The following is a 10,271-nucleotide window of genomic DNA, read 5'->3' as shown; positions in this document are numbered from 1 at the left end:
ATATTATTATTATTATTATTATTATTATTATTATTATTATTATTATTATTATTATTATTATTATTATTATTATCAAAAATTAAAATAACACACTACAATAGCAACTATCACCGACAATTTTCTAGACTAATTATCTCAACTCCTAATAAGATAAAATATAAAAATAACATTCTATCTACCTTAAATAGTTTCGTCCTCGAAACTTAATGAAGAAAAATGCGGGTCTTACATCTTTCATTAGTTAGCTATACTAGTCGGTCCTTCATTAGTATCGAACATATATTCTTTAAGTTGATCATATTTTGTTATCAAACAAAATAATCAAACAACGTATATTATATTATTTTGTTGATCACATTTAATTTATATAATTTTAATAAAAAAAGTTATTCATCATAATTATTCTTAATAACTAATAATTCAAGTATTAAAAACACACAAATTTATAATAATTAAGAGAAAATTAATGGTAAACAAAACAATATGAAAGAAGTTATTGATTTTTTCTTATCCTATTGTTTAATAGGATAAGAAAATAAGTGTAATTTTTTATATAAAAAATATAAAATAAAGATCCAAGTCATTCTTAATTAGAAAAAAATCTGAAGATTTAATTTGAAATTTTAAAAAAATTATAATATTATATGTTTTTATAATAAAGTAAGTGAAAATAAATTGTAATATTTTTACATAAAAAAACATTTGAGCATCTAACGTAACAAGAATAATAAGGGAGTGCATAAAAATATAAGAGAGGAGTATAATAAGTGCAAATATAAAAGAAATTAATGAAATGACAATATTGATCATAAGAAATGGAGAGTTTGAATTGTGGAAGAGAATTTGAAAACAAGTTATTTAAAAGTTTTTGTGATGAGAATGAAATCTCTCACAACTTCTCCTCTCCTAGAACACCCCAACAAAATAGAGTTGTAGAAAGAAAAAAATATATCACTCCAAGAAATGGCCAGAACCATGTTAAATGATATAAATGTTGCAAAATACTTTTGGGTTGAAGCAATTAATATTGCACGTTATATTCAAAATATAGTCTATATTAGATCTATATTGTATAAAATACCAAAAGAATTGTGGAAAGGTAAAAAACCTAACATCTTTTATTTTAAATAATTTAGTTATACTTGTTATATGTTAAACACTAAGGATAACCTTGGTAAATTTGATTCTAGATCTCAAAAGTTTACCTTCATCGGGTATTCTAAAAGATCCAAGGCTTATTGAGTGTTTAATAGAGAAACTCATATTGAGCAAGAATCCGTACATGTTAAATTTGATGACAAACAACTTGACCTTAAAAAGTCAAAACAATATGATGATAGTGCAAGTTTATCGAAATCAAAGAAAGCAAATGCAGACAAACCAGAAGAACTTGAAAAATCAGAGGATACAAGCAAATCAAAATAATATGAAAAATCTTCAAATGATGAATCTGATCAAGTCAGAAATAGTCAAGATAAGTCAGAAGAAAGATCTGGATGAAAGTATCAGTCATCTCATCTTGAAACTCTAATCATTGGAAGTGCAAGTGATCATTTGAATACTAGATCATCACTTAAAGATACCAGTTTGTTTGGCTTACTCTCATCAACTGAGCCTACCTCTATTGATGAAGTATTGACAGATGATGGATGGATGTTTGCAATGTAAGAAGAGTTAAATGATGTTTGGGATCTAGTATCTAGACCAGATAAGAATATTATTGGAACCAAGTGGATTTTCATAAACAAGCTAAATGAAAAAGGTGAAGTGGTCATAAACAAAGCAAGATTTGTTGCACAAGGCTACAGTCAACAAGAGGACATTGATTACACTGAGACGTTAGCTCCAGTGGTCAGGTTAGAAGTTATTTATATCCTAATTTCTTTTACTGCAAATAATAACATTATATTATTTTAAATGAATGTTAAAAATGCTTTTTTAAATGGTTATATAACTGAAGAAGTCTATGTTAAACAACTCCCGGATTTTGAAAGTTTTAAATTTCCAAATATGTTTTTAATCTTAAGAAATCTTTATATGGTCTAAAACAAGCACCTAGGGCGTGGTATGGTATACTTAGTAACTTTTTGCTTAAAAATAACTTTGAAAGAGGACAAGTAGATACTACACTTTTTAGAAAATCAATAGAAGATAACATTCTTATTATTCAAATTTATGTTGATGACATTATTTTTTAATCTACCAATGACACTCTTTGTCAATAATTTTCTAAATTGATGTAGTTTGAATTTCAAATAAGTATGATGAAAAAACTTTAATTTTTCTTATCGATACAAATTCAGCAAAGTCAAAAAGATATATAAATTCATCAAACTAAATATACAAAAGAGCTTATTCAAAAGTTTAAGATTAATAATTGTAAATTTATGACTACACAAATACACCTATGGTCATCAAATATTGGTTTACCTTTGCACTATTTGCTAAAGACAAATTTTTGTTTTAAGGATTTTATTCGAAATTAACAATAATATTTTGATTCAAATCGTGATGTTGATATATCGTTTAAGGCCAAACCTACCAAGCATGTTACGTGCACAAATATTATTGGTATCGCATTAAATTAAGAATATGTATTAACTATAAAATTATTTTTGATTAAAAAAAAGAAATTAAGGTGAGCTCGTGGTGCTCGAGTCTATGATAAAGTTTATTGAACACTATTATAGAAATTTATATTTGTAGCCTCTAATCACACTATGAATTAAATAAAGGCAAAAATATATATTTTGTTCTTTAAATTTAGTTTAATTTTTGTTTAGACCATTTAAGTTTTTTTTTTATTCGATCATTTAAATTATATTTGTGTGCACTATTAGTCTTTAAGATATATTAAATTACATATGAAGTTTTTTAAGTTTAAAAATTTTCTCGAATTACTGCCATGAAATATTAAGATTTAGTCGAAATAGCGCAACAAGTAAATTGTTCAAACTATTTTGCATATGAAGAAAGTTAAAAGACGATTATTATGTGGATATACATTTATTACCTTGTTTATAAAGCTATATATCATTTTAAATTGATGTAGAGAAAATATAAATAAAAAATAAAAAAAATATATAATTTATAAAATTTAATGAATGTTTTCTAAATGATTAGTATAATTGACATGTTATTATAGTATATGGTAGAGTTTTAAATGATCGTAAAATTTTAATTGAATTAATTGTTATTGAAATTGAAATAAATGACTTATAATATAAAAAAACATAACTTAAAAGATCAAATCATAAACTTAAATAACATAAAAAATAGTTGATGTAGACTTAAACTATATATATAAACTAATGTTTTTTGGAAGCTATATAAATCTAATTTAAATGATTATTATAAATAAAAATTATAAGATTAATTTAATAATTGAAATAAAAAAGTTAAAAATTAAAGTAATAATAGTAATATTATTCGTTGAAAAAAAAGTTATTAGATATGGAAAATTTTGAGCTACTTTTTGTAACATATTTTCACCTTCATCAATAGGCGGCTGGTATATTTTGAGGTGAAGGAAAATAAATGTAGATGCAAAGCATTTAAGTGATGTGTATTCAGTTGAGTGCTTACATCTGTAACATGTATTGTCAAAGGTGTTAGGTGGGGACCAATGCAAATATCTTAGGCTCAAAACTTTAAAGTCTATCTAATTTCATTGAAAGAAGGTTGCTTCTATCCCACATTCAGGGCTACTGCCATTAAGTTTATCAAAGAGCTTGTATTTTGTCTGCTCCCACTCTAAAAGATAAGGGACTCACATGTTTTCTATATTTTCTATTAGTATCAATTTATTTTTTTTTTTATTTAGTTATCAACCGCCTCTACAAATAACCATTTTTTTTTTAAGTAAGTTTAAATTTGCAAATGCGATTTTTAATTTTTTTTTACATTCAATTTTATTTAAATTAACAAAATATATAATTAATTATTTTATTTGTAAAAAATAACAACACAAATTTTATAAAAATTACATAAATTGACTAGAGTTGTGTGTAATATTGAGACAATGTTTTCGAGTATGATCAGTTAATCGATATAACTACATTTTTTTGATATTTTTTCTCAAATGTTCATTTTAGTTCTAATACGTATATATCAATGAATAATATTGAACTACATATGAATGTGAAACATTCTATTACAATCATATAATATAGATAATTCAAAAATATTGTTCAAATAGTATCCGTGAAATAGATGTTAGAAAAAAAAAATGTTAAAAATACGAATTAGGTTGGTTAACTGATGATACTCGAAAACATTGTCTAAATGTTACAGACAAATCTAATTAATTTACATAATTTTCGTAAAATTTGTAATTTTTTTTTATGAATGAAGTATATTAATCATATATATATTATTAATTTAAAAAAATGGATGTGATAAAGAACTTCAAATAAAAACATTCTCTAATGGAATTCACCATTGTAAATTTGGACTTCTTTAAAAAATCGTCATTTGCAAAAACGACTTATAACTAAGTTAAAGAAAATGATATTTTAGTATATAATTTTAAAAAATGAGTAATTAGATTTTTTTTAAATTAAAGATATTGAAAAAGAAAACCATAGATTGATTATTAGTATTTTTGTATATTATAATTTTTCTTTTTTTAATACTGTTCTGAAAAATAGTTAGTAGTACGCATACTCATATAAGTTTAACTCATTAATTAACGTGACAACACAATTTTCTTCCCCAAACAACTTGTCGCATTTATTATGTAGATGCCAATGTAATTTTTAGGTCTACTTATTTTATCCATATTAATGAAAATGGTATCCTGATTTTTAAAATTAAACTTTTAGTCATTATAATTATAAGTGTTATCATACTACAACATTGATTGCCACGTGGGTGTCAGTGTTTGGTTGGCTTGGCCATCTACTATCATTGATAGCGTTACTCTCAAGTGTGCCCGTCATATAAAAGGAGTAAAGAAACTTTTTTTCTTTAAAATAATTTTATTTATTACTCAAACTGATACTCATGTTGTTCATAATATTTGAGTCAATTTAATTATTTTATACATTTAAAAAAATATTAATGAAATAATTGATATTAATTTTAACAAATTATTTTGTTAGGTATTAATGATATTATTGATGTTATAAATACATAATGAAAAATATTATTTTGAAAGTAATATAAATATTATAAATTAAAAAATACAATTGATTGAAAATTAAAATAGTTATTTATGTTGAGACAATTTTTTTAATAAATATATAGATAAAATATTATAGGAAGGAGAAAGTAAAATATATAGAAAATAAATCAACAAACAAATGTCAACATGAATATTACCATAAAACAGTAAAATACATATAACTAAAACAAAATTAAAGTATCTTGAATGTTCACTGTATTTGACATGTAGCATTGATGTCGAAATTGTTAATTGAAATTATAATAAATTGAAGTTAATTTATTAATTTAAATTAAATAAGATATGAAATCAATTAAAGTCACACTAAAACGATCAACGTCACTTTCAAACAACAAAATCACAAGTAAAATATGAAGAAAAACAATTAAATTTATATGGTAAAATATGGTGATCGCAACCGCTGCTACAAAATAATTTATTGGCATAGTTGGAAAACATATAGTATATATCCAAAAAATGAGGCATAATTTTAAGGCTTAATATTTTGGCAAAATTTGAGGCCAATAGCCCTATGTTTATTAGCCTAAAAGTACGATTGACCCCGTTAATCCACTTGCTATATATATCATTTTATATATTTTCTCAAATCTTTCCATTTTGATTTTATTTTCATTTTAAATATTTTCTCTATTTCATAATTTCTGTCAAGATTTCAACACGTGTACATCCCTTATATTCATATATTTATTTAATATTTTATTTTATTTTATTATCTCTCATCCTATTAAATTAACGATTTATCGTATTTATCAAATCATTCTTTATTATTTATTTCTGTGTAAATATATATAATTATAGAATGTATATCAAACATTTTTTAATATTTATTAATTCATGTTGAAGCAGAGAAGGATGACGTGAAAAAATAATATTGAAGACAGAGCATATAAAGATGGGTGCATCAAACCACATGAAGCATGAATTATCTCATGACAACATTGCCAGAATATTCAGCTTCAATTTGCAACAACTGCTCCACATGCTTATATGATATTGATGAATAGTTGCAACATGCTAATAAGTTCGACTATAAATCCAAAACAGTGGACCAACTGAAAATAAATAATGCGGCGATTCTTCAACGAACAAGAAAATGCATCACTCACAAAACTTAACCCTTTTCTTTTTTGGGTCATGGACCTCTTCAACAATTAAGTTGCTTGGTTCAAAAGAGCATGCTTCACTTCTTGATTATTTTAAAGAATACTTTTTTTATAGATATATTACTAGATTTGGAAGAGCACTTTGATGGTATATTGACTAAATTAATACTACAATAAAGAAACTCAAACAATAATATTTCAAAAAAAAAAAAAAAAAAAAAAAAAAAAAAAAAAAAAAAAAAATTAAAAAAAAAAAAAAAAAAAAAAAAAGAACAACACGATACTAGGACGACGAAAACGCAAAAAAAAAATTATGTGTGAAAACTATTTATTTGAATAAAAGAAAATAAAAAATAATTTTTTCGAGAGATTTTTAATTAAAAAATTGACTTTAAATCACATATCTTTGTTAAAGAAAAGAGGAAATAAAAGTAAAACAAATATCTTTGTTAAAGAAAAGAGGAAATAAAAGTAAAACAAATAAGTTACGAGAGCCTCCTATTATGTAAAATTAACAACAATGTATCATAATGTTTATTTTTTATTGCAAAAAAAATGTAAAATAATTAGAAATATATTGATATAAACAATCAATATAATTATATATTTAAAATGGATCATGTAAAAAGGGGTAATTTTTTTATAAAGGGTGTTATATTTAGCATGGGGGTAGTAGAATATTACTTAATCAAAATATAAGAAAAATTTGGTAAAAAAAGTAGATCTATTTAATTTAAATTGTAAATCAAATGCATCAATTTTTTAATTAATTTTTATTTATAATTTAGAACGGATAGTGTATTTATTAAAAGTGCAATGAAATAATTTAGAACGCCATTAACTTTCATTAGTTGAATCACACATTGATAAAATCGTTGTTAATTTTGAGGATATTTCATAAGTTTTAAATAAATGCTGTTTTATATTTTAATTGAGAAATATAAAAATATATTTTATAAAAAATATTATTATAATTTCTTTAAATTGTGGTAATTTTGACTTAGGCTACTCTCCGTTAACCCATTACTCAACTTACCTCTCTATAGTTACCTAATTTTCTTATTTATTGGTTAACCTTATACATTTTATAAAAAGAATTAAAAATTACCATTGAAAAAGATACAATTATAAAAAAGATACTGCCATTGAAAAATGTAATTAAAATATTTTGTATCTTATAAAATAAAAGATGTAGAATTTTCAAAAAATTATAATAAAATATTGTTGTTTGTGCCTCAATTATTTATTTATTTATCAAAAATTTGTTTTAAAATTTATTTTAGGTCTCAATAACATCGTCAAAGTCCAATAGAATATAGATTATGTGATACTATTTTTTGGCCGATGGGATAGTTAGAAAATGTTTTAAATGAGATTTAGATATGAAAATAGATAGTTTAAATTTTAAAATTATATAAAAACAGTATTTATTTTAAATTAATCAACAATGAAAAATATATTGTTCTTTTTACCTACTTAAAATATATATTATTAGCTTTTGTGAAATCACTATTATGATTTGACTATTTATTTTTGAAAGATATAATTTTTTATTATCTTTAATTAATCAGTTACGTTAATAATTTTTATGCACAGATCTTTAACTAGTAATTTAAATTAAAGGGTATAAATGCATGATGAGGATATCTAACCAAGCCGTGAATTGATGATAAATAATAAAAACAAAAATAAATTTTATATGTGTGCATGCAAGAGTTGATCTTCAACTGTTTAACTAGCTATCATTAATGAAATTATAGAGAGAGCTAGCAAGTAGCAACCAATGGCAACCGAACGCATCAATTTCCAATTAACTCTATAACCTTTCTTTTGTTTTTTCTGTGGTCCTTCACTTCACTCTTCTATATATATTCTTCTTTTCTACCTCATGCTTTACCACAATCTCTTATTTTCTTTCTATCAACAAAAACTTCGCATTATTAATTATAATAAGGTGAAGTCACCAACCAATATGGTTTTCCCAAATGAAGAGAGTTTAATGTATGATGTGAGACTATCATCAGTTGGGCCGGGCCGGGCCACCGGGCCGGATGTGTTCCACAACCCAAGTGGTTTGGATTTGGCCATGAAACTTCACTACCTTAAAATTGTTTACTTATTTGAACATGAGGCTGCAAAAGACTTAACCATTACAAAAATCAAAGAGGAGTTTTTCCATTTGTTTAACCACTACTTCATCTCTTGCGGCCGATTCCGTCGATCCGAAATCGGCCGCCCGATGATCAAGTGCAATGATTGTGGTGCAAGGATCATTGAGGCAAAGTGCACAAAAACTATAGATGAATGGATTGCAATGAAGGATTGGCCTTCCTACAAGTTGCTAGTTCCTCAACAAGTCATTGGCCCTGAATTAACTTTTTCTCCTACCGTTTTCTTTCAGGTTCTTTATTTTTCCTACCCATACACACTAATCATATATTTTTATTTTTATTTTTATTATACAAACCTTAATAATCACATGACCATATACATATGCATCTCTCCACTCTCTTATTCTTCAATTCAAACAATTCGACTTATAAAATACTTAACCGAGACTAGATAAAATATTTATTAAAAAGTAGATGGTTTATTTCGTCTCCTTAAAAAGTGACAAATTTAATGCGGGCCACTCAACCATGGTGGTTGTCGTTGCTTATAAAATGACATTGACTGTTCACATATATCATGCAAAATATTATTTACTTTAAAGTTCTTTATTTTAGTGGTTAAAAAATATTATAAATTATTAATAATTGGTATTTAGTAGTTAATGGCTCAAAAATTATGTTTTTACAAAAAATAATTAAAAATAAATAAACAGTAATTTATTGCGCGTGGATCAATTTTTGTGTTTAAATGACATAACTTACCTAACAATGCTAGATGTCACCAAAAATACAAGTAAGAAGGCTAGGATTTCCATTTCATCCTTTGCTTACCCATATCAGAAAGAAAAGGTTGTACTGAAAAATATATATATAACAAAACCATACTATAATATACTGTAGACATTATACCAAAAAATACTATAAACAAAAATAACATTTTAAAAGATGATGCAGTGATCTAATTAAGGGAAATTCTACAGTTCACAAAAAGAAAAAAGGAAAACTCTAGATGTGTTTAATTGAACATGTCAGTTAGCATAAATGGTTGTCAGTTGGAATAAATGGTGGATATTTTAGCCTTAAAGCCTCTAAAATTGAGACTAATAGGGACCTAATTTAATAGCTACCCTTGTTAGAGGTGGAAAAAACAGACTATTTAATAGACAATGATGTTTGTATAGCTACACTTTCCCTCCTCTATGACACGAGAGTTCTAAGAAAATAAAATAACTATTGTAAAAGATAAAATATATTTAAAGTGAAAACTTATGATTAACGTGTGCATTCAGAATATTAACATATAATTCTCAAAAGAAGATTTTAATTTTTCTTTTTATAATATATTATAATATTTAAAAAATTATATTAATATTTTAATTTTATATATTAAATATTCCTAAATTTTATATTTATACTTTATTTTTAAAATAAATAATCAATTTTTCCATTATAAGTCTCTGACGACTCTATCACCCACCAATATTAGAATTTTAATTTTAAGAGAATTGAATTTTAAATTAAAATAAGATCTACAGATACAGTAAGACGATCTTGTTTGAAATATTATATTTCATCAATTTAATAATTATATAAGTTGTTAGTAAAACTTGTTTAATTATTTTGTATGTAATGTTAAATGATGTGTACATCTAATATGATTTAATTAAGTACTCTCTTTATCTAAGTACCATTTTAAGTACCATTGTAGATGCTTAGGAGGACAACACAATAGCATTAATGATACACGAAAATAACGGAGTAAGGCTTTTAAGTTCTTTAATATATATATATATATATATATATATATATATATTTCACTAAAATTCTATTATTTATTTTTTTAAATATATCCAATAATAAAATATAAAAATT

Source organism: Cicer arietinum, chromosome 6, assembly GCF_000331145.2.
Source record: "Cicer arietinum cultivar CDC Frontier isolate Library 1 chromosome 6, Cicar.CDCFrontier_v2.0, whole genome shotgun sequence".
Taxonomy (NCBI): Eukaryota; Viridiplantae; Streptophyta; class Magnoliopsida; order Fabales; family Fabaceae; genus Cicer; species Cicer arietinum.
The sequence above is the reverse complement of the archived record's forward strand: the minus strand, read 5'-3'. Positions refer to the sequence as shown.